Genomic DNA, 24,046 nt, shown 5'->3' on the forward strand with positions numbered 1-24,046 from the left:
AGGATGCTGGCAGCCAGCATGATTCCTCTACTATTAAAGGTGCAGTACCCAGAAAAGAGAAGGCCGACATCTCAGTCACATGGCTACACGCGGCCTAGTGCACAGTGAGGAAAGTTGTCTGCACACACTTGGAAATCAGCAGCAGCTTTATTATGCAACAAACAACTCGATGCCATGTTAACTCTGGCCCGTCCTTCTGTGACGCTTGGAAAGGCTCCTATGAGAGGGGGAAAAAACACAGTAAAAACAATGATCTTCAGCTACATATTGATCTTCCAAACTCTCTGTTTCTATCCATCCAGCTTGCAGCTAAACACCCTACACTCATATTAAAATGACCATCGTTTCCACCTGAAAGGACCACGTTTCCTGCCCCTCTAGGGTTACAGGGGTGTACCCATGGCCGGCACAACCCATTAGGCAACCTAGGCGGTTGCCTTGGGTGCTAACATTTGGGGGGCAGCGACTGCGGCGGCCGGATCTTCAGCTGCCCCCGTTGTCGTCGGTATTTCAGGGGCGGGACCTTCTGCCGCTGTCAGGGGCGGCATTTCGGGGGCGGGACCTTCCGCCACCTAGGGCAGCAAAAACGCTGGCGGCGCTCCTGGGTGTACCTAGAGCTGTAGTGCACGGCCCGTGTCTGTGCTTACCTCGCTAGTCCTGGAACAGCTCCTCGGGAAACAGCACCTCAGCCCTTCTGGCCTGGAATAGGAAGAGGAAGGATTAATCATTCAAACACGTAACAGCCCATGTCACCGTGGGGCTGAAGGGCTCCTGCTACTCAGACTGCATCAATGGGCACAGAGACCGGACATAATCTGATCTGCTGCAAAGGGACCTAAGAAGAGAAAAACGTAGGGGAGGCAGAGCATCAGCGCCACCATGTGGTGAGTGGCTTACATGACTAGTTTCTGCCTTACTTTTTTGGAAGAACAATACAAAGTCCTAACTAAGGGGGAACTGTTTCAGAGTAGCAGCCGTGTTAGTCTGAATCCGCAAAAAGAAGAACAGGAGGACTTGTGGCACCTTAGAGACTAACAAATTTATTAGAGCATAAGCTTTCGTGGACTACAGCCCACTTCTTCGGATATATGCATCCGAAGAAGTGGGCTGTAGTCCACGAAAGCTTATGCTCTAATAAATTTGTTAGTCTCTAAGGTGCCACAAGTCCTCCTGTTCTTCTTTTTAAGGGAGAACTGTTTCCTTGCAGTGAGCCCAGGACGAATTCCCACCAGAGGGGCTGCTGCTGGGCTAGGCTGTTAACTTGGACCCTGCCTTCCTTTGCAATCCCCAAGCCTCTTCAAGCGCAGTCAATTAGGACTCCAGGAACAGAGGTGGTTGCGTTGGGTAGGTCTACACCTGGGGCTATTTCGACCCTGCTAGCACGGGTGTAACAGCAGTGTAGATGGTGAGGCCTGGCTAAGGCAAGTAAAGGGACGCTTGAACCCTATGGCTATGCACCCTACATGCCCATGCAGGGCCTCCCGTGTCTACGCTGCTATATTTAGTAGGGTAGAGTCCTGCCCCTTCCCCGCTGCCAGAGCCTTTCCCCACGGCAGTGAAAGATTCCAGTGGGGAAAGGCTCTGGTGGGGGGAGGCAGTGCGGAATGGCACCGGCAGCTCCCCAAGCTGAGCCTGGCTGCCCTCCCTACCACAGCCTTTCACGTGGAGCTACACGCACCCTACGTGCTGACGTAAGTGTAGACAAGGCCTTTGTGTAATAAAGGACAGTGCAGGATGGAAGAGGGACAGGGTCAGGATTTAAGGATCATGGAAGCTTTTTTTTTTGTTAGCTGCTGTATGGAGATGGCTGCTGTGTTCGTAAAGGGACCCCTGGACCACAGAAATAGCTCAGGGTCTGGGACAGGGTGTCACATTTTTCCTTGTCCTTCTGCACCTCAAAACCATTTTTCTTTAAAAGGCTACTAGTCAAATCCTGCAGTTGGGAGCCCAGTGTGCAGTGCACACAGCCCAGCTACACACCAGGGGTTATTGTAATCAGCGACTGCCCCAAGCCACATCATTCAGCTCTGGCTCCGGATTCAGATCTCAGCGTCCCCAAGTCCACCAGTGCTGGGTTTGGGGTTTCCAGTCTGAGCCCATCTCTCACTGCCATGATCATTTCAAAGCCTCGGCCAACACCCTCCAGTGTCCTGAGTCACTGATGCTGCAGGGCTAGAGATCCTCAGCTGGTGGGAATTTGCAGAGCTCCATTGCCGTCCATAGCGCTAAGCCAATTTGCACCATCCGAGGAGCTGGTTCTTGGCGTCTGGTACTGACTAGTGAAGGACTCGCTATAGGCATTAGCAGACTGAATCAAAACTTGAGTTCCATCCAGTCCAGGACCCCTTCTCTGACAGCAGCCAGCACCCGGTGGTTCAGAGGAAGCTGTCAGAATCTCACAGTAGCAGCTGTGGAAGAATCTGTCTCCCAGATCGGCTTTCTACAGATCTCTAATAGGCCTTTGTCCTTATTCTCCCCCAAAGCGGAGTGACGTTAGCACAGGAAGGAACAAAGGTACCTGTTCTAAATAGAGTTCAGCCTGAGAATTAGTCTGAATCCAATATGCCGACAGGCTGAAAAACATGAAGGGCCCAGCCGGCTCTGCAGTGCTCTGCGCTTTCCCAGCCAGCCAGGTCCTTCCTGAAGCCGTTGTTCAGAAAATAGGGGTCTCCTCAGAATCGCCCTGGGCTCATGTGCGCATGGTGGCTGGGGTGGGAGACTCAGTGGGGACAAGAGCCATAGTCAGTCCAGAGCGACTGTAGGAGAACTACGCTGCGAGCTGGACTGTCCCCGTCCCAGGCAAACCAACAGGCTGCTTTCATGGTTAACGTGGTCTTGCCTTCAGCTTTCCTGTCTTAGTTTTAAGCAATTGTCCCGGCCTCCTGAGAATGTGAATAACTCCCGTAGGCTCTCTGATCACCGGGACCACACTCGCCCGGAACCTTCCCCTTGCCATCAGCTCCCTCACTCCGTGCCCATAACTCTCCTCCCACAGTCCAGTGAACAGTTATTTTGCCCTTTGCTGTATTTTGTCTAGAGTCTCCTCTGTAAACGTGTGTGTGTGGGATGGTGGGGGTGGGGGAGGGGTGAGAATTGCCATATGAAAGGTGGCGAGGAGAGAGCTTGTCTCTAGCTCTACAGAGCTTTGATCTCCTTGCTGTGATTCACACCCTTACTGCTGCCTAATAGAGGTGAAGGAGGCATGGCCCAGTCTAGTGGCACTAGCCCATTTCAGCCATGAGGACAGAGGTTGCTGTGCTCTGGGTTTATCCTGCCAGCCTGGGGCTGGCCAATCACTGTACTGTTATGTAATAAGGGTCCCCTGTGGAACGCATAATGAGCTAGCCAGGGTCAAAGGTTACTTGGTCCGTCCTCAGCCATGAATTTTAGCAGGCGGATGCTGCTCCTCCCTCTTTTCTCCTCTTTGTGGACTTTGGCGGTGCCCAGCAGTTCGTGTGTTGGGGGATCAACAAGGAAAAAAGAAGTTTAGCAACAGCAGAGAAAGGGGAACCCTGGATTAGCTTTATTCCAGCTCAATCATCACACTATTAATGATGGAAATGGTCTCTGCTCTGTCCTTTGTAGGGCTCAAAGAACACATTCCCTTCTCCATGGGCCTGGGCCAAAGCCCATTAAAGACAACAGAGAGACTGACTTCCGTGAGCTTTGTTTGGATCAGGCCACCTTGAACAAAGAGGGGTTGGACTCATTCCTGCGTCTCTAGGCTTAGCCTTTAACCATCTCACTGTCCACTATTTCCTTTGACTGACGGGCTGGTCTCACCCTCACTCAGATCCCGGAGTAAGGAACTGGATCTGGGGAGTTTGTATCCAATATCCCCCACCTCCTCCCTCTTTACATCTGAGGGTCTCTCTGATGAGTCCTTGCTGAGGACTGTCAAGTCATATTGCCCAGGCCTGATCTTCTTTGACTAAACACCAGGAAATACGGGCTTCCAGGGCTCCATCTGTGTCTTTGCATTAACCAGGTGTATCTTCCTGCCTCATTTAACTACCAGGCTCCTCTGATCAGCGAAGCAGCAGAAAAGCTTCCTGACTCAGGACACAGAGTAACTCTGCTGCTCAGTGCAGCATCTGCCAACCTGCCAGCCTTGAGGCCCAGCCTGTGATATGGTTCTGCAGATCCTAGGCTCAGTGCAGATCCTGGCAGCTGCGTGGGAATGTGCCTGAAAGCCGCTTTTGTGCGCCACCCCCACCAACTTGGAGGCCATCTGGCCACTGGGCCAGCCCCCAGCATAAAGCAGAGAAGCCTCGGGGATGCCGCAGCCATGCCCCCTCTCCCTTGGAAACACCTCCCTCTCCTGAGGCTGGGAGGAGGGTGGTGTTGGAGCCATTACAACAGGCCGATGGCGCCCATTACAGAAGAGGATCATCAAACAGTGGATGACCAAAGCATACAGTACAAATTAGACCCCATTGGTGCCATGACAGGGCCTCTGCGTCCCCATTGCCATCTCCTTGACCCACACCCTGGGACCTCTGCTTCCTCACTACACTAACCTAAGGATATTACTTAAGTTCACGTACCAAGTCCAGGCCTTCTGATCTGGGTCTGTCTGCCGGCGTGCTGGACAGTGCGCCCTAGGGAATCAACACAACGGCTCCCCTGTCAATGCTTACATTCTCCAGGGCGAACTTTCAGAGGTTCAGCCTCTCAACAAAGAGAGCAGTTTTCAAGACGTCTCACGGGAAATCAAACGCAGTCACAATCTGGGAAATTACCGAGGGACTGATGGCCGAATGCTACGCTATTTCCACTGTTCCAGGGGGATTTCCTCAAAAGTATCTGGATGATTATGGTTTCAACACAATCCCTGCCTTTTACATAAACCCCAGGCCACCCCAATTACAGATCAAGAAATGAGGATGCAAGGTGCCCCAGACATACATATAGGGCACTGCCAGTTGTGAGAATATGGGACTGAGCAACGCTCTGCAATCTCAGTTCAACAAGTCAACAAAACTTACCTCAGCAAAGAAGGCAACTGAGGTGAGCGTGTGCTTCTTCCTGCTCCACTTGGGCCTTGGGCCTGAAATCCTTCCCTCTCTCATGTAGGGCTCTGGAACATAAATACCCATGAGTAACAGGGACAGCAAGCTCTACAGAGCAAATCCATACGGCAGATGGTAGAAAGAATAGCTTATACTATCTATCTGTCTATCATTACACGTTAATTCACTTACAGCATCTAGGCCTCCCCATTGTAACTGAATGGCTCACAGTCAGAAGCTGGGATGTATCTGTTGAGGGGCTGGATTGTAGGATGAGAGTCCATGCATAGGCTCAGGCCAATTTCTTCCTATGTCACTGTCCAAAGTCTGGCACTAACATTCATATTCAGGCATCTAAACGAGTGGATTGATTTTCAGAGGAGCTGAACAGCCACGGCTTTGGCAGATTCGAGTGAGGAATTCTTGGTATTCAGCATTTGAGAAAGGTCAGGCCATTTATTTAGGTGCCTGAGTGTGGCATTGCAGCCTCTGTCATGGGTCCTTTACAATGAAGACGGAATCAACATCATCTCGGCACGACAACCAAGTTCAGGATCTAATCGAGCTGTATCCTCTCTGTACTGCTGTACGGCTGCGAAACATTGGGACTGCGCCACTCAGAGTGGGCAAAGCTGGAGGCTTTCCACATAAAATGCCAACGTTGTATATTGGGCATAGAGTGGAACGACTTCATTTGTAAAGCAGATGTTTATGGTCGCTCCGGTCTACAGACTACTGGGGCCATTGTCCGCAGATGGCATCTTATGCTTTTCAGACATGTGGAGAGTATGCCACACGATCAGGCCTGCACAACATACGGCCCATGGGCCGCATGCGGCCCGTGGGGGCTCACTGTGCGGCCCGTGGGGGGATTCTAAACCCCACACACACAAAGTCCCGAGGCTGGCGTGGCGGCGCTCCTGGGGCAGCTCCTGGTGGCGTGCCTACCCGCCGACAGGAGCCAGCAAGGCAGGACATGGGGATGGAGCCCTCGCACGCCGCCGCGCCTCCACGCCCCCCTCCCCCGGCCCCAAGTGGGACACGGAGCCCGCGCGTGCCGCTGCCCCTCTCCACTGCCACAAGCGGGATACGGGCACGGAGCCCTCGCCCCCCCCCCCCCGCCAGCAGGACACAGGGCTCAGCCACTGCCCCCGTCCTGAGCGATTTTTGGCCCACCCTCCCCGTCCCCGGGACTCGTGCCCCGTCCAACCCCCCGCGTTCCTTGATGCCCCCCCGGGACCCTGCCCCATCCACCCCCTTCCCTGTCCCCTGACTGCCCTCCGCCACCCCATCCAACTCCTCTCCTGATTCCCCATCCAACCACCCCTTCTCCCTGTCCCCTGACCACCCTTGGAACCCCTGCCCCTGACTGCCTCCCACTGCCCCATCCAACCCCTGCTCTTTCCTGACTGCCCCCCGGGACCCTTGCCCCCATTCAATCCCCCTGTTCCCTGCCATCTGACTGCCCCGACCCCTATCCAGCCCCCCACCACCCCGCTGAACTCCCCTGCCCTCTATCCAGCACCCCGTCCCTGCTCCCTTACCGCGCTGCCTGGAGGTGACTGGCGGCGCTACAGCCGCGCTGCTCGGCTGGAGCCGGGCCACGCTGCCACCGCACAGTGCCTGGAGCACCAGGTCAGTCTGAGCTTGCAGCCCCCCCGCTTCCTGCCAATCAGCTGTTCGCGCAGGAAGCCTGGGAGGGCTGAGAAGCAAGCAGCACCTTCGCGTTCAGGCCCAGGGAGGCAGGGCGGAGGCAGGGGCGGGGAGCGGTACCCCTGCGCGCCCCTCCCCCCGGGTTACCTGCTGTGGCGCGGACGGCTCCCCCCACCCCAGCTCACCTCCGCTCCGTCTCCGCCTCCCTGGGCTTGAGTGCGAAGCCGCTGCTTGCTTCTCTGCCCTCCCAGGCTTCCCGTGCGAACAGCTGATTCGCGGGAAGCGGGGAGGGAGGGGGAGAAGCGGGGAGGAGTGTTCAGAGGCGGAGGCGGAGCGGAGGTGAGCTGGGGTCGGGGAGCAGGGCGGAGAGCTGGAGCACCCATGGGGTCGGCTCTTAAGGCGCCACTTTTGGATAATGTGCTCAGGGGGAGCAGCCGCTCCCTCTGCTCCCCCCTAGCTACGGTCCTGGACACTTCAACTTACCGGTTGTTAAATTTAGAAGCCCTTTTAGAACCGGTCCCACGCAGGACAACTGGTTCTAAAAGGGCTTCTAAATTTAACAACCGGTTCCCGCGAACCGGCTCCCGCTCACCACTGGAGACTCCCCTTGCCGCTCTCACCCTAGGAGCCAGAGATCTCCCAGCAGGGCTGGTGAGTGCGGCCAGGGAAGGGGGAAGGGTGTGGTGGAGTGAGTGTCTGGGAGGTGTGCGGGGGGTGCTGGGCTGTGAGGGTGTGGAGGGCGCTGGGCACTGGGGGAGGTTTGTGTGTTTTGGGGTGCTAGGCAGTGGGGGCCTGTTGGGGGGTGCTGGGCAGTGAGGGAGATCTCATAGACTCACAGACTCTAAGGTCAGAAGGGACCATTATGATCATCTAGTCTGACCTCCCGCATCATGCGGGCCACAAAACCTGACCCACCCACTCCTGGAAGAATTCTCTCCCTTGACTTAGCTGTTGAACTCCCCAAATCATTATTTAAAAACTTCAAGTCGCTGAGAATCCTCCAGCAAGCGACCCCTGCCCCATGCTGCGGAGGAAGGCGAAAAACCTCCAGGGCCTCTGAGAATCTACCCTGGAGGAAAATTCCTTCCCTACCCCAAATATGGCGATCAGCTGAACCCCGAGCATGCGGGCAAGATTCTCTAGCCAGACCGCCTGGAAAAGTTCTCTGTAGTAACTTTTAATATCCCATCATTGACCATTGTTATTGACCTATTGACTAAAATCACTGTATCCCATCAAACCATCCCCTCCATAAACTTATCAAGCTTAATCTTAAAGCCAGAGAGGTCTTTCGCCCCCTCTGTTTCCCTTGGAAGGCTGTTCCAAAACTTCACCCCTCTGATGGTTAGAAACCTTTGTCTAATTTCAAGCCTAAACTTCCCGACGGCCAGTTTATATCCGTTCGTTCTAGTGTCCACTTTAGTACTGAGCTGAAATAATTCCTCTCCCTCCCTGGTATTTATCCCTCTGATATATTTAAAGAGAGCAATCATATCCCCCATCAGCCTTCTTTTGGTTAAGGTAAACAAACCGAGCTCCTCGAGTCTCCTTTCATACGGCAGATTTTCCATTCCTCGGATCATGCTAGTGGCCCTTCTCTGTACCCGTTCCAGTTTGATTTAATCCTTTTTAAACATGGGAGACCAGAACTGCACACAGTACTCCAAATGAGGTCTCACCAGTGCCTTGTATAACGGAAGCAGCACCTCCTTATCCCTACTAGAAATACCTCGCCTAATGCATCCCAAGACCGCATTAGCTTTTTTCATGGCCACGTCACATTGCCGACTCATAGTCATCCTGCGATCAACCAGGACTCCGAGGTCCTTCTCCTCTTCCGTTACATCCAACTGATGCGTCCCCAGCTTATAACTATAATTCTTGTTAGTTATCCCTAAATGCATAACCTTACACTTCTGACTATTAAATTTCATCTTATTACTATTACTCCAGTTTACAAGGTCATCCAAATCTCCCTGCAGGATATCCCGATCCTTCTCCAAATTGGCAATACCTCCCAACTTTGTGTCATCCGCAAACTTTATCAGCCCACTCCTACATTTGGTTCCGAGGTCAGTTATGAATAGATTAAATAAAATCAGACCCAAAACCGAACCTTGAGGAACTGCACTGGTAACCTCCCTCCAACCTGACAGTTCACCTTTTAGTACGACCCGCTGCAGTCTCCCCTTTAACCAGTTCCTTATCCACCCATGGATTTTCATATCGATCCCCATCTTTTCCAATTTAACCAATAATTCCTCATGCGATACCGTATCAAACGCTTTACTGAAATCGAGGTATATTAGATCCACCGCATTTCCTTTATCTAAAAAATCTGTTACTTTCTCAAAGAAGGAGATCAGGTTGGTTTGGCACAATCTACCTTTCGTAAAACCGTGTTGTAATTTGTCCCAATTGGCATTGACCTCAAGGTCCTTAACTACTTTCTCCTTCAAAATTTTTTCCAAGACTTTGCATATTACAGATGTTAGACTAACAGGCCTGTAGTTACCTGGGTCACTTTTTTTCCCCTTCTTGAAAATAGGAACCAGATTAGCTGTTCTCCAGTCAAACGGTACCACCCCCAAGTTTATGGATTCATTAAAAATTATCGCTAACGGTCTTGCAATTTCCCGCGCCAGTTCTTTTAATATTCTCGGATGAAGATCATCCGGTCCGCCCGATTCAGTCCCGTTAAGCTGTTCAAGTTTGGCTTCTACCTCGGATACGGTAATGTCAATCCCCACTTCTTTATTCCCATCCGTCTCGCTTCTCCTATTCCTCAGCCTTTTATTAGCCTCATTAAATACCGATGCAAAATATTCATTTAGATATTGTGCCATGCCTAGTTTATCCTTAATCTCCACTCCATCTACAGTCTTAAGCGGTCCCACTTCTTCTTTCTTTGTTTTCTTCCTATTTATATGGCTATAAAAGCTCTTACTATTGGTTTTAATTCCCCTCACAAGGTCCAACTCTACTCAGCTTTTGGCTTTTCTCACTCCATCTCTACATGCTCTGACCTCAATAAGGTAGGTTTCTTTGCTGATCCCCCCCTCTTCCACTCCCTGTACGCTTCCTGTTTTTTCTTAATGACCCCTCTGAGATGCTTGCTCATCCAGCTCGGTCTAAATCTCCTGCCTACGAACCGTTTTCCCTTTCTTGGGATACACGCCTCTGACAGCTCCTGCAACTTCAACTTGAAATAATCCCAGGCGCCTTCCGCCTTTAGATCCCTAAATATGTTAGTCCAATCCACTTCCCTAACCAGTCTCCTTAATTTATTAAAATTAGCCCTTTGGAAATCGTAAACCTTAGTCTCTGATTTAATTCTGTTAATCTTTCCATTTAGTTTAAATGGAATTAGCTCAAGATCACTTGAGCCAAGGTTGTCCCCTACAACCATTTCCTCAACGAGGTCCTCACTACTCACCAGCACCAAATCTAAAATGGCATCCCCCCTCGTCGGTTCAGCAACTGCTTGATGAAGGAATTCATCAGCTATTACGTCTAGGAAAATCTGAGCCCTATTATTGTTACTAGCATTTGTTCCCCAATCTATATCTGGGAAGTTAAAGTCTCCCATGATTACACAGTTCCTATTAGTATTTACTTCCCTAAAAACGTTAATGAGTTCTCTGTCCATATCCAGGCTAGATCCCGGCGGTCTATAGCACACCCCAAGCACTATCCCAGGGGAGGCTCTAGTAGTTCTTTTACCCAATGTGAGTAATGCCCAGACAGACTCCGTCTTATCCATTCCACCGCTTATTATTTCTTTACAGTTTACCTCATTATTGACATACAATGCTACTTCCCCACCTTTACCTTTAATCCGGTCTTTCCTAAACAGCACATACCCTTCTATACCTGTACTCCAGTCATGACTACTGTTCCACCACGTTTCAGTTATTCCTACGATATCCGGTTTCATTTCTCGGATCAGGAGCTCCAATTCCTCCATTTTGTTACCTAGGCTTCTCGCATTGGTGTATAAACATCTTAATTTATGCCTTTTGGCCTCTCTCACATTCATTCTCCCATTTGATATGGACACCGTACTGCTAGTATGACCCATTAGTCTGGTATCCACCCCCCCTCCTCCTTATGTCCAATCTCTTCCCCCTGGCTGTATCTGTTCTTATCTCATTGTCCTCCCTCTCAATGTTATAATCTGGTGTGGAGATTAACTGGACATCTCCCAACCGTCTCCCCCAAATTCCTAGTTTAGAGCTCTTTTGATGAGATGAGCCAGCCTCCCTCCCAGAAGTCTATTTCCTTCCCTACTCAGGTGAAGTCCGTCCCGTGAGAACAGTTTTCTGTCCCCGAAAGCCTCCCAGTGACCATACATCCCAAAGCCCTCTTTATAGCACCACTCCCTTAGCCAACTATTTATCATCACAATCCTTTCACCCCTTTACTGCCCTTCTCTAGGAACAGGCAGAATCCCACTGAAGATGATCTGAGCCTCGAATTCCTTAAGCGTCTTCCCCAGCCTGGCATAATCTCCCTTGATTCTCTCTAGCGAGAACCTAGCCGTGTCATTTCTTCCTACGTGAAGGATGATCAAGGGGTTCTTACCTGCTCCTTTTAGGATCCTTTTCAGCCGCAAGTCCACATCCCGTATCTTAGCGCCTGGGAGACTGCACACCCTTCTGTTCTCTGGGTCCGCCCTGGTTACAGGCCTGTCCCAACCTCCTCAGTAAGGAGTCCCCAATCACGTACACCTGCCTTTGCCTGGTGGCAGTGCGATCTACTAATCTATCCCCTGTTCCCTCTAGTTGCAACCCCTGTCCATTCCTATTTTCCCTTATAGTCCCCCTTACGTCATCCTGTATCCTCCCAGGGCCCAGAATTGGTGCTGTCTCCATCAACTCCTCCCCTCTTTCTATGGGACTAGCTGCTCGTCTCTTTTTTCTCACCCTGCCCCCTTCAGTTACCACCTGCTGCACCCCTTCCTCGTTCTCCAAACACCCAAACCTGTTCCTGAGCTCTATTTCTCCTTCACTGGCCCTCCTTTTCCTTTGCCTGCTTCTCACAGTCACATGCTTCCACTGCCCTTGTTCTCCCCCCGGCATTCCCCCCTCACAGGTCTTAGCCCAAACTACCACCTGTACCCCTGAGCATTCCCCTTCAGCCCCCACTTGCCTTTGCTCTATCAGGTGCTCGAACCCCCTTCTAAACTCTATCAGGGTATCTATCATCATCTCCAAGCCTTGGATCTTTTCTTCCAGCAGTTCTATTAGGCGGCATTTCATGCACACATACCTCTGTTCAGGTACCGCTGCTAGGAGCATGTACATACCGCAGCTGCCGCATGCAATCATCTGCATTGTGTCACCTGCGGCTTGGCTCATGGCTGCTGTTGCCTGGGCCCGCCTGCTCAGCTGTGCCCTCTGCACCTGGGGAAACACAGCAGACAGGGCACCACGCCCTCCTGCCTCCCCTTCCACCTCCTCCAATGGAAATCCCACTCAAACTCCCCTGTTAGCAGCCCTGTTCGCTGCTCGCAGCTGTTGCCGCTGCCTGGCTGGGTGGCCGCTTTTATAGGCCCTCTCCTCAGCCAAGCTCCGCCCCCAATCAGGTCTCAGCTGCCCGCCCAGCACGCTGCCCCTACAGGCCTCTACACATACAAGCAATACAAAGACAGACGCAAATACAGGTACCTTCTCCTCCAATTAACTCCCACTCAAGGATCTGTGTGTGTCAGGGCACTGGGGGTCTGTGTGGGGCATTGTTTAGTTGTGGTGGTGGGGCTGTGGGGAAGGGCACTGGGAGGGAGGGAGGGAGGGAGGAGAAATCTGTGTGTATTGGGAAACTAGCAAGTGGAGGGTTCTATGTGGGGTGCTGATGTGTATTAAGAGTTACCAGCTGGATTGAGGACTGATAGATTTGGACAGAGTTTATATTGAATGGGCAAATGAAAAAGATCACAGGGAAAAACAGTCAGGTTAGTTTAGCAGTCTTTGACATTTCGACCAATAAAGAAATTAAAATGCATTTGTAATTACATATCTTATTCTTGGCTGATAATCATTTATTGATATTTTTTAGGAAAATTTTCCATTTAAAACACAAACTTTTGTTTTTCTTTTTTTACTTATGATGTCTCTATCTGAAAACCCATATAAATTGACACAAATTGCAAATTAAAACTTTTTAAATGTATAAGCGTTTTACTCACTTGGGCGCATTTGCCTCATGGCACACAAATTTGAACTCTGCTTCAAAAATTTGCACAGAAGAAATTTTTCTTTTACTTTAATTACACTATCTTAGGAGCCTGCTATAACATAGTACCAAGGTTCAATACAAAGTCATATAAAAGTTATACCAAAATGCATAATGCAGAGATTTATCTACAACTGCATTGATTGACTGCTGTGTGCAGTAATATAGTGACCCCTGGACCTACAGGCTTCCACACACCGTCAGTGCCTTGAAAATTTGCTGTTCTCTACTAAGGTTTTTCGCTAAACTAGCTGCTTTAATTATTTTTTCATTTGGGCTCAATTTGGCGAGATTGGGATGCTTAGTTTCAAAGTGCCACCGAAGGTTGTATTCTTTCGGAAGGGCTAATGTTTCGCGACACACGAGGCACAGTATTTTGTCTTTGGAAATAGTACATAAGTATTTATTCGTCCATTCAGTGTTGAAAACTCTGTGCTCTGATTCTATTTTTCTCTTTTTCTTTTCACTCATGGTATCCATTATGAAGCTCAAGATTTTGTTGAATAAATTCACACACAAGGGAAACACTCACAGTCACACACAAAGAGAAGAGATATCTCACGGCGCATGGCACACTAGCAAGGCACTGACGGTGTGTGGAAGCCTGTAGGTCCAGGGGTCACTATATTACTGCACACAGCAGTCAATCAATGCAGTTGTAGATAAATCTCTGCATTATGCATTTTGGTATAACTTTTATATGACTTTGTATTGAACCTTGGTACTATGTTATAGCGGGCTCCTAAGATAGTATAATTAAAGTAAAAGAAAAATTTCTTCTGTGCAAATTTTTGAAGCAGAGTTCAAATTTGTGTGCCATGAGGCAAATGCGCCCAAGTGAGTAAAACGCTTATACATTTAAAAAGTTTTAATTTGCAATTTGTGTCAATTTATATGGGTTTTCAGATAGAGACATCATAAGTAAAAAAAAGAAAAACAAAAGTTTGTGTTTTAAATGGAAAATTTTCCTAAAAAATATCAATAAATGATTATCAGCCAAGAATAAGATATGTAATTACAAATGCATTTTAATTTCTTTATTGGTCGAAATGTCAAAGACTGCTAAACTAACCTGACTGTTTTTCCCTGCGATCTTTTTCATTTGCCCATTCAATATAAACTCTGTCCAAATCTATCAGTCCTCAATCCAGCTGGTAACTCTTAATACACATCAGCACCCCACATCACATCAGCACATCTTAATACACATCAGCACCCCACTCGCTAGTTTCCCAATACACACAGATTTCTCCTCCCTCCCTCCCAGGGCCCTTCCCCACAGCCCCACCACCACAACTAAACAATGTCCCACACAGACCCCCAGTGCCCTGACACACACAGATCTCCCTCACTGCCCAGCACCCCCCAACAGGCCCCCACTGCCTAGCACCCCAAAACACACAAACCTCCCTCACTGCCCAGCGCCCTCCACACCCTCACAGCCCAGCACCCCCCGCACACCTCCCAGACACTCACTCCACCACACCCTTCCCCCTTCCCTGGCCGCACTCACCAGCCCTGCTGGGAGGTCTCTGGCTCCTAGGGTGAGAGCGGCAAGGGGAGTCTCCAGTGGTGAGTGGGAGCCGGTTCGCGGGAACCGGTTGTTAAATTTAGAAGTCCTTTTACAACTAGTTGTCCTGCGCGGGACCGGTTCTAAAAGGGCTTCTAAATTTAACAACCGGTAAGTTGAAGTGACCAGGACCGTAGCTGGGGGGGAAGCAGAGGGAGCGGCTGCTCCCCCTGAGCACATTATCCAAAAGTGGCGCCTTAGGAGCCGACCCCAGGGGTGCTCCAGCTCTCCGCCCCACTCCCCGGCCCCAGCTCACCTCCGCTCCTCCTCCGCCTCTGAACACTCCGCCTCGCTTCTCCCCCTCTTCCCCCCGGCTTCCTGCGAATCAGCTGTTCGCGCGGGAAGCCTGGGAGGGCAGAGAAGCAAGCAGCGGCTTCGTGCTCAAGCCCAGGGAGGCGGAGATGGAGCGGAGGTGAGCTGGGGTGGAGGGAGCCGTCCGCTCCACAGCAGGTAACCCGGGGGGAGGGGCATGCAGGGGTACTGCTCCCCACCCCAGCTCACCTCTGCTCCGCCTCCCTGGGCATGAGCGCGAAGCCGCCGCTTGCTTCTCAGCCCTCCCAGGCTTCCTGCGCGAACAGCTGATTGGCGGGAAGCGGGGGGGGGCTGCAAGCTCAGACTGACCCGGTGCTCCAGGCACTGCGCGGTGGCAGCATGGCCCGGCTCCAGCCGAGCGGCACGGCTGTAGCACCGCCAGCCACCTCCAGGCAGCGCGGTAAGGGAGCAGGGAGGGGATGTTGGATAGAGAGCAGGGGAGTTCAGGAGGGTGGTGGGGGGCTGGATAGAGGTCGGGGCGGTCAGATGGCAGGGAACAGGGGGATTGAATGGGGGCAAGGGTCCCGGGGGGCAGTCAAGAAGGAGCAGGGGTTGGATGGGGCGGTGGGAGGCAGTCAGGGGCAGGGGTTCCAAGAGTGGTCAGGGGACAGGGAGAAGGGGTGGTTGGATGGGGAATCAAGAGAGGAGTTGGATGGGGCGGCGGAGGGCAGTCACGGGACAGGGAAGGGGGTGGATGGGGAGGGGTCCCGGGGGGGGCATCAAGGAACGCGGGGGGTTGCATGGGTCAGGAGTCCCGGAGGGGGGGTGGGCCAAAAAGCGCTCAGGACGGGGGCGGTGGCAGAGCCCTGTGTCCTGCTGGTGGGGGGGCGAGGGCTCCGTGCCCGTGTCCCGCTTGGGGCAGTGGGGAGGGAAGGCGGCGCGCGCGGGCTCCGTGTCCCGCTTGGGGCCGGGGGGGGAGATGGAGGCGTGGCGGCGCGCGAGGGCTCCATCCCCGCCTCCCGCTTGGGGTGGGGGCGGGTGGAGGTGCGGCGGCGCGCGAGGGCTCCATCCCCCATGTCCCTCTTGGGGCGGGGAGGGGGTGGAGGCGTGGCGGCGCGCGAGGGCTCCATCCCCGTGTCCCGCTTGGGGCGGGGGGGGTGGAGGCGCGGCGGCGCGCGATGGCTCCATCCCCGTGTCCCGCTTGGGGCGGGGGGGGGTGGAGGCGCAGCAGCGCACGAGGGCTACATCCCCGTGTCCCGCTTGGGGCCGGGGTAGGTGGAGGCACGGTGGCAAGCGAGGGCTCCATCCCCGTGTCTCGCTTGGGGCCGGGGTAGGTGGAGGCACCGTGGCAAGCGAGGGCTCCATCCCCGTGTCTCGCTTGGGGCCGGGGTAGGTGGAGGCATGGCGGCAAGCGAGGGCTCCATCCCCGTGTCCCGCTTGGGGCGGGGGGGGTGGAGGCGCGGCGGCGTGCGAGGGCTCCATCCCCGTGTCCCGCTTTGGGCCGGGGTAGGTGGAGGCACGGCGGCACGCGAGGGCTCCATCCCCGTGTCCCGCTTGGGGCCGGGGTAGGTGGAGGCACGGCGGCACGCGAGGGCTCCATCCCCGTGTCTCGCTTGGGGCCGGGGTAGGTGGAGGCACGGCGGCACGCGAGGGCTCCATCCCCGTGTCCCGCTTGGGGCGGGGGGAGGTGGAGGCATGGCGGCGCACGAGGGCTCCATCCCCGTGTCCCGCTTGGGGCGGGGGCGGGTGGAGGCACGGCGGCACGCGAGGGCTCGATCCCCGTGTCCCGCTTGGGGCGGGGGCGGGTGGAGGCGCGGCGGCGCGCGAGGGCTCCATCCCCGTGTCCCGCTTGGGGCAGTGGGGAGGGAAGGCGGCGCGCGCGGGCTCCGTGTCCCTCTTGGGGCGGGGAGGTGGAGGCGCGGCGGCACGCGAGGGCTCCATCCCAGTGTCCCTCTTGGGGCGGGGGCGGGTGGAGGCGCGGCGGCGCGCGGGGGCTCCGTCCCCGTGTCCCCCTTGGGGCGGGGGGGTGGAGGCGCGGCGGCGCGCGAGGGCTCCATCCCCGTGTCCTGCTTGGGGCGGGGGTGGGTGGAGGCGCGCGAGGGCTCCATCCCCGTGTCCCGCTTGGGGCGGGTGGAGGCGCGGCGGCGCGCAAGGGCTCCATCCCCGTGTCCCGCTTGGGGCGGGGGGGAGGGGGCTGGCAGCGCACGAGGGCTCCGTGCCTGTGTCCTGCTTGGGGCAGGGGGGGAGGTGGCGCGCGAGGGCGCAAAAATATCCTTGCGCCGGCGCCGGCATTGGGTCGGGGGGGCGCCTGAAAGCCCCGCCACCGCAGCTCTGATTGGGCTGGACTCAGCCGCCCGCATTGCTGGCTCCTGTCGGCGGGCAGGCACGCCACCGCGGGCTGTATGTTGTGCAGGCCTGCTATATGGCATGAACCTGTTAGTCCCTCGTAGATTAGTCCACACTGCATCTACTTCTGCTGTCAAACCTTCTCGTGGCTCCATAGCATGAGAGGGCTAATGCACAGATTCCATCTCTTCCTACAAGGTCACAAAGAATGTATCGGAGATCGGAGGCTAATCAGTAGAAAGGGAAAAGGTCAATAATGCCATGGCTGATGTAATGAACAAGCTGTCTTGCAACTCATCCTGTTATGGAAGGAAGAGAGAGACATGAGAGAAATGAGGTTGCAAGGTGCCCCAGACATATATATGGGGCACTGCTAGTTGTGAGAATATGGGACTGAGCAACGCTTTGCAATCTCAGTTCAACAAGTCAACAAAACTTACCTCAGCAAAGAAGGCAACTGAGGTGAGCGTGTGCTTCTTCCTGCCCCACTTGGGCCTTGGGCCTGAAATCCTTCCCTCTCTCATGTGGGCCTCTGGAACATAAATACCCATGAGTAACAGGGACAGCAAGCTCTACAGAGCAAATCCCTACGGCAGATGGTAGAAAGAATAGCTTATACTAATCTATCTATCTGTCTATCTATCATTATCTGTTAATTCACTTACAGCATCTAGGCCTCCCCATTGTAACTGAATGGCTCACAGTCAGAAGCTGGGATGTATCTGTTGAGGGGCTGGATTGTAGGATGAGAGTCCATGCATAGGCTCAGGCCAATGTCTTCCTATGTCACTGTCCAAAGTCTGGCACTAACATTCATATTCAGGCATCTAAACGAGTGGATTGATTTTCAGAGGAGCTGAACAGCCACGGCTTCGGCAGATTCGAGTGGGAAGTTCTTGGAATTCAGCATTTGAGAAAGGTCAGGCCATTTATTTAGGTGCCTGAGTGTGGCATTGCAGCCTCTGTCATGGGTCGTTTACAATGAAGACGGAATCAACATCATCTCGGCACGACAACCAAGTTCAGGATCTAATCGAGCTGTATCCTCTCTGTACTGCTGTACGGCTGCGAAACACTGGGACTGCACCACTCAGAGTGGGCAAAGCTGGAGGCTTTCCACATAAAATGCCAACGTTGTATATTGGGCATAGAGTGGAACGACTTCATTTGTAAAGCAGATGTTTATGGTCGCTCCGGTCTACAGACTACTGGGGCCATTGTCCGCAGATGGCGTCTTATGCTTTTCAGACATGTCGTGAGTATGCCACAAGAGGTTCCGGCGAACGCCGTTCTTTGAGTGGCTCGTAACATCCGAGAGACAATTCCACCAATCAAGGGATGCAGGCAGCCCAAAGGCAGGCCCCCTCTTACATGGGTGCCTCAAGTCTATTCCGACGTTGGCTCTCGGCCCGTCAAGCACAGGAACGGATCAGTGGTGAACAATTGCTACGGCTGACTGTTCGGCTAAGCGTTGAAGAAGAAGTATGGATTTAGGTACCTAACTTTTGACATCCATGTTTGAAAGTGCTGGCCCAAGTGTCTAAAGAAAAGTGAGATTATATAATGTCAATGGATGGAGAGATGAAGGGTTTTATTTAACTGTCCAAGGGGAACTAGAGGCCTGGATCATACGAACAGCCATATTGGATCAGACCAGTGGTCCATCTAGCCCAGCATTCCATCTTCTGACAGTGGCCAGTGCCAGATGCTTCCAAAGGAATGAACAGAACAGGGCAATTTATCAAGTGATCCATCCCCATCATCCAGTCCCAGGTTGAGGGACACTGTGACAGGGAGCTGAGCAGGAGCTGCTGAGCCAGCCCTCGGTCACTCCGGTTCCAATTAAGGGAGATGAATTGGAGCTGATTAGACCACCTGGCCCTAATTGGGGAAGTAGAGACAGCTGCTGCCTAATTAGGCTGGGGCTGTATAAAAGCCTCAGGGGAAGGAAGCCAGGAGAGGAGCAGGAAGAAAGGGAAAAGGCAGGAAGTGGAAGCAGGAAGGTAGCTCTCCTCTCCCTCCTGCCTGTAGGTAAAGGGCTACTTGTATGGTGAAAAGGTGGTGAGAGCACAACGTGTAAATAAACTGCACCAGAGGTTACTGAAGTGACTTTATCAGCCCAACAGGGTTAGGAGCCAACAGGGTCCTGCAGCACCTTGTTACAGACACCCAGAGCATAGGGTTGTGTGCCTGACCATCTTAGCTAATAGATTCATCAGTGGCTATCTTCCATGAATGTATCTCGTGGTTTTTGAACCCAGTTATACCTTTGACCTTCACAACATCCCCTGGCAACAAGTTCCACAGGTTGACTGTGCGTTGTGTGAAGATGTACTGCCTTATGTTTGTTTTAAACTTGCTGCCTATTAATTTCATTTATTCCAAATATTTACTAAATTTCAATTGGTATTCTGTTGCTTAACAGTGCGATTAAAACTGTGATTAATCATGATTAATTATTTTAATCGCAATTAATTTGTTTCAGGTAATCGCGTGACTTAACTGCGATTAATCGACATCCCTAATTTTGGTAATTTATTAAAAAAATGTGTCAGCAAATAATGGGAAATGGTGTGATTATATTGTGTTATTTTGACAAATACAATATGCAGAATTTTACAGAATTTTTAATTTTTTGGTGCAGAATTCCCTCAGTTGTACATGGAAGCTGCATTACTTTCTACTTATCAACATTGAATTTCATCTGCCATTTTGTTGCCCAGTCATCCAGTTTGGGGAGATCCCTCTGCAACTCTTCACAGACAGCTTTGAACTTAGCTATCATGTAGGATACGTGTCTAGAGAAAGGTCAGTTTATGTAAGATAAGAGGCTTGTGAAGGAGAATTATCCCTATTTGGGCTGGATTGCATAGAACCAGAGAGGATGGAGAGGAGCTGGATAAATACCTGGAGAAGGATGAGGGGACCAAAGCACAAGTTTGCAGATCAGCTAGCGAACATACCATATGGCATGAACCTGTTAGTCCCTCGTAGATTCGTCCACACTGCATCTACTTCTGCTGTCAAACCTTCTCGTGGCTCCATAGCATGAGAGGGCTAATGCACAGATTCCATCTCTTCCTACAAGGTCACAAAGAATGTATCAGAGATCGGAGGCTAATCAGAAGAAAGGGAAAAGGTCAATAATGCCGTGGCTGATGTAATGAACCAGCTATCTTGCAACTCGTCCCATTATGGAAGGAAGACAGAGACGTGAGAGCAAAGGCCCTTGGTTTTACACTAACAGTCTTGTCACCTTTTTGTTTAGCTGGAGCCAGTAGCCGTCATTCTGCTGAGTACTGGGGTCACTTAAACTCATCGCCAGTTGCCTACATCTCATGGGGAACAATGCAGGTAATTAGCACAGGATCATGCAGGCACTGGCTTCGGGGCTGGAGTGGTGGCTCAGCTGACCTCCTCCAGTCACCAACTTCTCTGTGGGAACTCAGGGCCCTCCTGAGTCCCATCGGTGGTTTTGGGAAGGGTCCGGGCCACCCAAGAGATCTCTGTCAGGAGCATTTTCCCTCTCCTCCTGGCCAGTCAAGCAGCAGAGCAGGTTCCTGAATCTAGCTCCTAGGGTCTGACGTGACTGGTTTCTGCCACCATCCCGAACTTGCTGAATGGCCCGTGAGAAATCCGGATCTTGCTGCAGGCCACTGAGAGCTGAGACAGAGAGAGGAAGCTCAGGTCAAAACACATATCGTATTAGCATGCCCTAGCACCTGCACCATGGGCCTCTGTATCTTCCACAGATGCTCTGGACCCACCTCGGCTATCAGTGTCATCGCCATCTGATAACCCCTTAAGTCCTCAGTGACATCTGCCCTTGGCAGCACCATCTTCCACTGCATTCTGGGGCATCCACCTCCTTAGCACCATCTCCCTGACACATGCCAGGGCCTCTCACCCTGCCTGGCATTTACTTTCTCTTTGTAAAACCTTCTGGCACCTGGAGATGGAAGTGACGCCTGACATCAGAGAAAACAAAGCTGGGACTGATGTCCAGGCTCTCTCAACAGCTATCTCTGGCCACGTCTAAATTGAACTCAATGCAGCAGCATGGCGGGGGAGTTGCACTTTTTCCTAGACTGGTTCACAAGTGGGAGGGATAGCTCAGTGGTTCGAGCATTGACCTGCTAAACCCAGGGTTGTGAGTTCAATCCTTGAGGGGGCCATTTAGGGAACTGGGGTTTAAAAAACAAACAAACACTATCTGGGGATTGGTCCTTCTTTGAGCAGGGGGTTGGATTAGATGATCTCCTGAGGTCCCTTCCAACCCTGATATCCTACAAGGAGCATGAGCTCTCCTTCCATATGCAAACACAGCCATGTGGCAACTACTTACACTGAAGTATCAGCTCCTTCTCTTGCCTGACCATGGCGGGCTCTGAGCTTCGAACAGTGCAACCTGGAACGTACAATGGAAATGAATCTTGCAGGAGTTTTCACCTCCCCTGGGGCTACCTTTTAAAAAATGTCAGTCTTTCCAACAAGCAAAACAGCTTTCAAGTGGTCCCTGGGATAATCAGACAAGTCCACAAGCTCCAAGACAGAGAGGCTCATGTCTTGGAAGATACAGAGAGCCTGATTGCCAATGGCTATGGTATTGCTGCAGTCCCACAGGGATTCCAGTGGGTGGAGCTGGAGGGTAGGGTTGTAATTTGCTCCAGGCCTTTTGATATAATCCCCAGCCCAACTGCCTCAAGGGCAGGAAATCTAGACACTAGGATCCCAGGGGGTTAATTCTTGCTGCTAGTGCCCTCCAAGCAGAACACAGGACAACCTCTCAGATAGAAGTTGCTTAAGAAAAGTAGTGGTTACCGATAAAGATGGCTGCTGCCCGTCGTATTGGAGCCTGGGGGCTTTGGAGGTGATCCAGACATTGGAGCAAGATGTCAGATACGTTCTTGAGCTTCAGCACCTAGGAATAGAAACCAAAGAAGCTTCTTGTTGCTGGGGCCGCAGGTTGAGGAGAAGAGAGATTTCATCTGCTTGGCTTGGAGGGGTGGGAAGAATGCAGCTCCCATCTCCATGTACCCTGGGGGCGACCATCTACATGCCAGGCAGTCATTAAATGACCATTTCAGAGTGTCACCAGACACATTGCTGGTGTCTGAGCTGCTGGCACTGCAGGGCTGGAGCCTGGCACTAGAGAACACTGAAGCCCGGTTGTATGGGCTTCATCTGGGGAGGACATTAGAGAGGGTGCAGAGCATAGGAAATACGGTGCAGAAGTGGCCAATGGGCTGGGGTAAGGTGAAAAATGGGGACATCCAGTTTCCTGCAGGATTCAGAAGGCATTTTTGCCATCAACTGATTCTTTATGTTCTGAGCTTTCACCTCCGTACTGAACTCCTGGCCAGGTCTGGCTGTTCAGATCTGACAGGCACTGGGAGGAGTGGGGGAGCTGGGTGCTTCTAAGAGGAAGCCAGAGTGCAGTATGCTAGTACTAGACATGCAATCGGAGCAGTGAGTGAGGGAACACGTTTCTGGTCCCACATCTAGAAGCAGCACTCACGAGAAGCCGATTGTTCACTTACAGAGTGCTGGCAGATCTTGTCCACCACCTGGGGATGGGTGTGCCAAGCCTTCTTGCTGTTAATCTGCTTAGGACAAGACCATCCCAGGAGCTGAAAACACCCAGCCAAGGCTTTCTGACACCTCTGCAACACAAGATGGGACAAGGAGAGTTTGCATCATGAGAAGAGCTGGAATCTGTGGTCACTCTGCAGTGAAAAGCCAGCTGAAATGCTCAATGAAGGAAAGGAATGTGGGGGTCACATGGTATCCTGCTGACCCTTGGTGTCTCTTTGTTCCTATTAGTGGAGGCTCCTGGAGTTTGATCTTCATGGTGGCTGCAGTTCAGTGACTTAGGAAGTGGCTGCAGGGAGCCATAAAACATTTCCACTTGTGTGTCCATTGAAGGCCAGGGAACTTGCTTGGGTAAGCAGATAGGGCTGAGATTTTTCACTTTTGGGAGGCGGCTCTGGAGACAGACCTAGCAGGAGAGCTGGAGCAGTCAGGGCCTGCTGCACCAGGGAGCACATGGCAGCGGGACTCACCTTGCCCACGTCAGGGTCCTCGTCCTGTAAGTGAAGGAGCAGTGGGACCAGGCTGCGGGTCACTTCCTCCTGCAGCAGGGGCTTCTGCCTCCTCGTCACTGTGTTAAGCAACTTTGTAAAGAGCATGATGGCAGCAGAGCGCACCTGGGGTCTCACCTGTGATGGACACACAACCATGAGGGGATCTCACCGAGGGAGCTTCACACTCTCCTTACAGGGTGAGCTCGGCACAATGCAAACCACAGATAGGGGCCAGTCTGACTAATAACTCCATGGTCTGCCCACCAAGAGGACACCCATTTGCAGAAAGGTTTGGGTGGAGGGGCAGACAACACAGGTTAGGACAGTGGTTCCTAAATTTCCCTGGAGGCCTCCTGTAAGTGCTGACTCCATCCACAGTGAAGAGCTCTTTGGAGGGTTTCTTTAATGGGTTCAACACTTTCATAATTTCATAGCATTTAAGGGCCATTCATTCATCTAGACTCCAAAGCACAGGACATTACATTTCACCCCATGACCACTACATTGAGCATGTTAACTTGAGTTAGATTAAAGCATATCAGTCCTCAGGAGACCAAACGGTTGCATGCCACACACAGAGAAGACGAGAGACCAAGGTGTCACCAATGCCTGAGGCCCAGGCAATGGCTCGGAACTGATCAGGTCAGATATGCCACCACTACAACTCCAGAGTCACAACACTGCCTGGCTGGGGATGGGCAGGTCAAGAGCCCCTGACTTACAGAATCGAGTAAGGGGATTAGCTTCCTGGCCACGCTGGTGCGCTCACTCCCATCCAGAAGTCATTAAGCATCTCTGCCATTTCCAAGTTTCCTGTTACTGTTTCTCCCTCTTCACTAAGCAGTGGGCCTACCCTGTCTTTGGTCTTCCTCTTGCTTCTAATGTATTGATAAAAA

The 24,046-nt window shown here is 52.3% G+C and overlaps 1 long non-coding RNA gene and 1 pseudogene across 1 annotated transcript; one reads left to right on the forward strand and one right to left on the reverse strand.

Annotated features, from left to right (window-relative positions):
- Positions 1-24,046, forward strand: part of LOC122173114 (cathepsin G-like) — a 181,541-nt pseudogene that overhangs the window by 18,595 nt on the left and 138,900 nt on the right.
- LOC135975533 (uncharacterized) lies at positions 19,724-22,001 on the reverse strand. Its single transcript, XR_010592459.1, has 3 exons — positions 21,889-22,001; positions 21,413-21,475; positions 19,724-20,730 (listed from the first exon to the last, which is right to left on the reverse strand). It is a non-coding gene; the product is annotated as an uncharacterized LOC135975533 (long non-coding RNA).

This window comes from Chrysemys picta, chromosome 13 (assembly GCF_011386835.1).
Source record: "Chrysemys picta bellii isolate R12L10 chromosome 13, ASM1138683v2, whole genome shotgun sequence".
NCBI classification, from domain to species: Eukaryota; Metazoa; Chordata; order Testudines; family Emydidae; genus Chrysemys; species Chrysemys picta.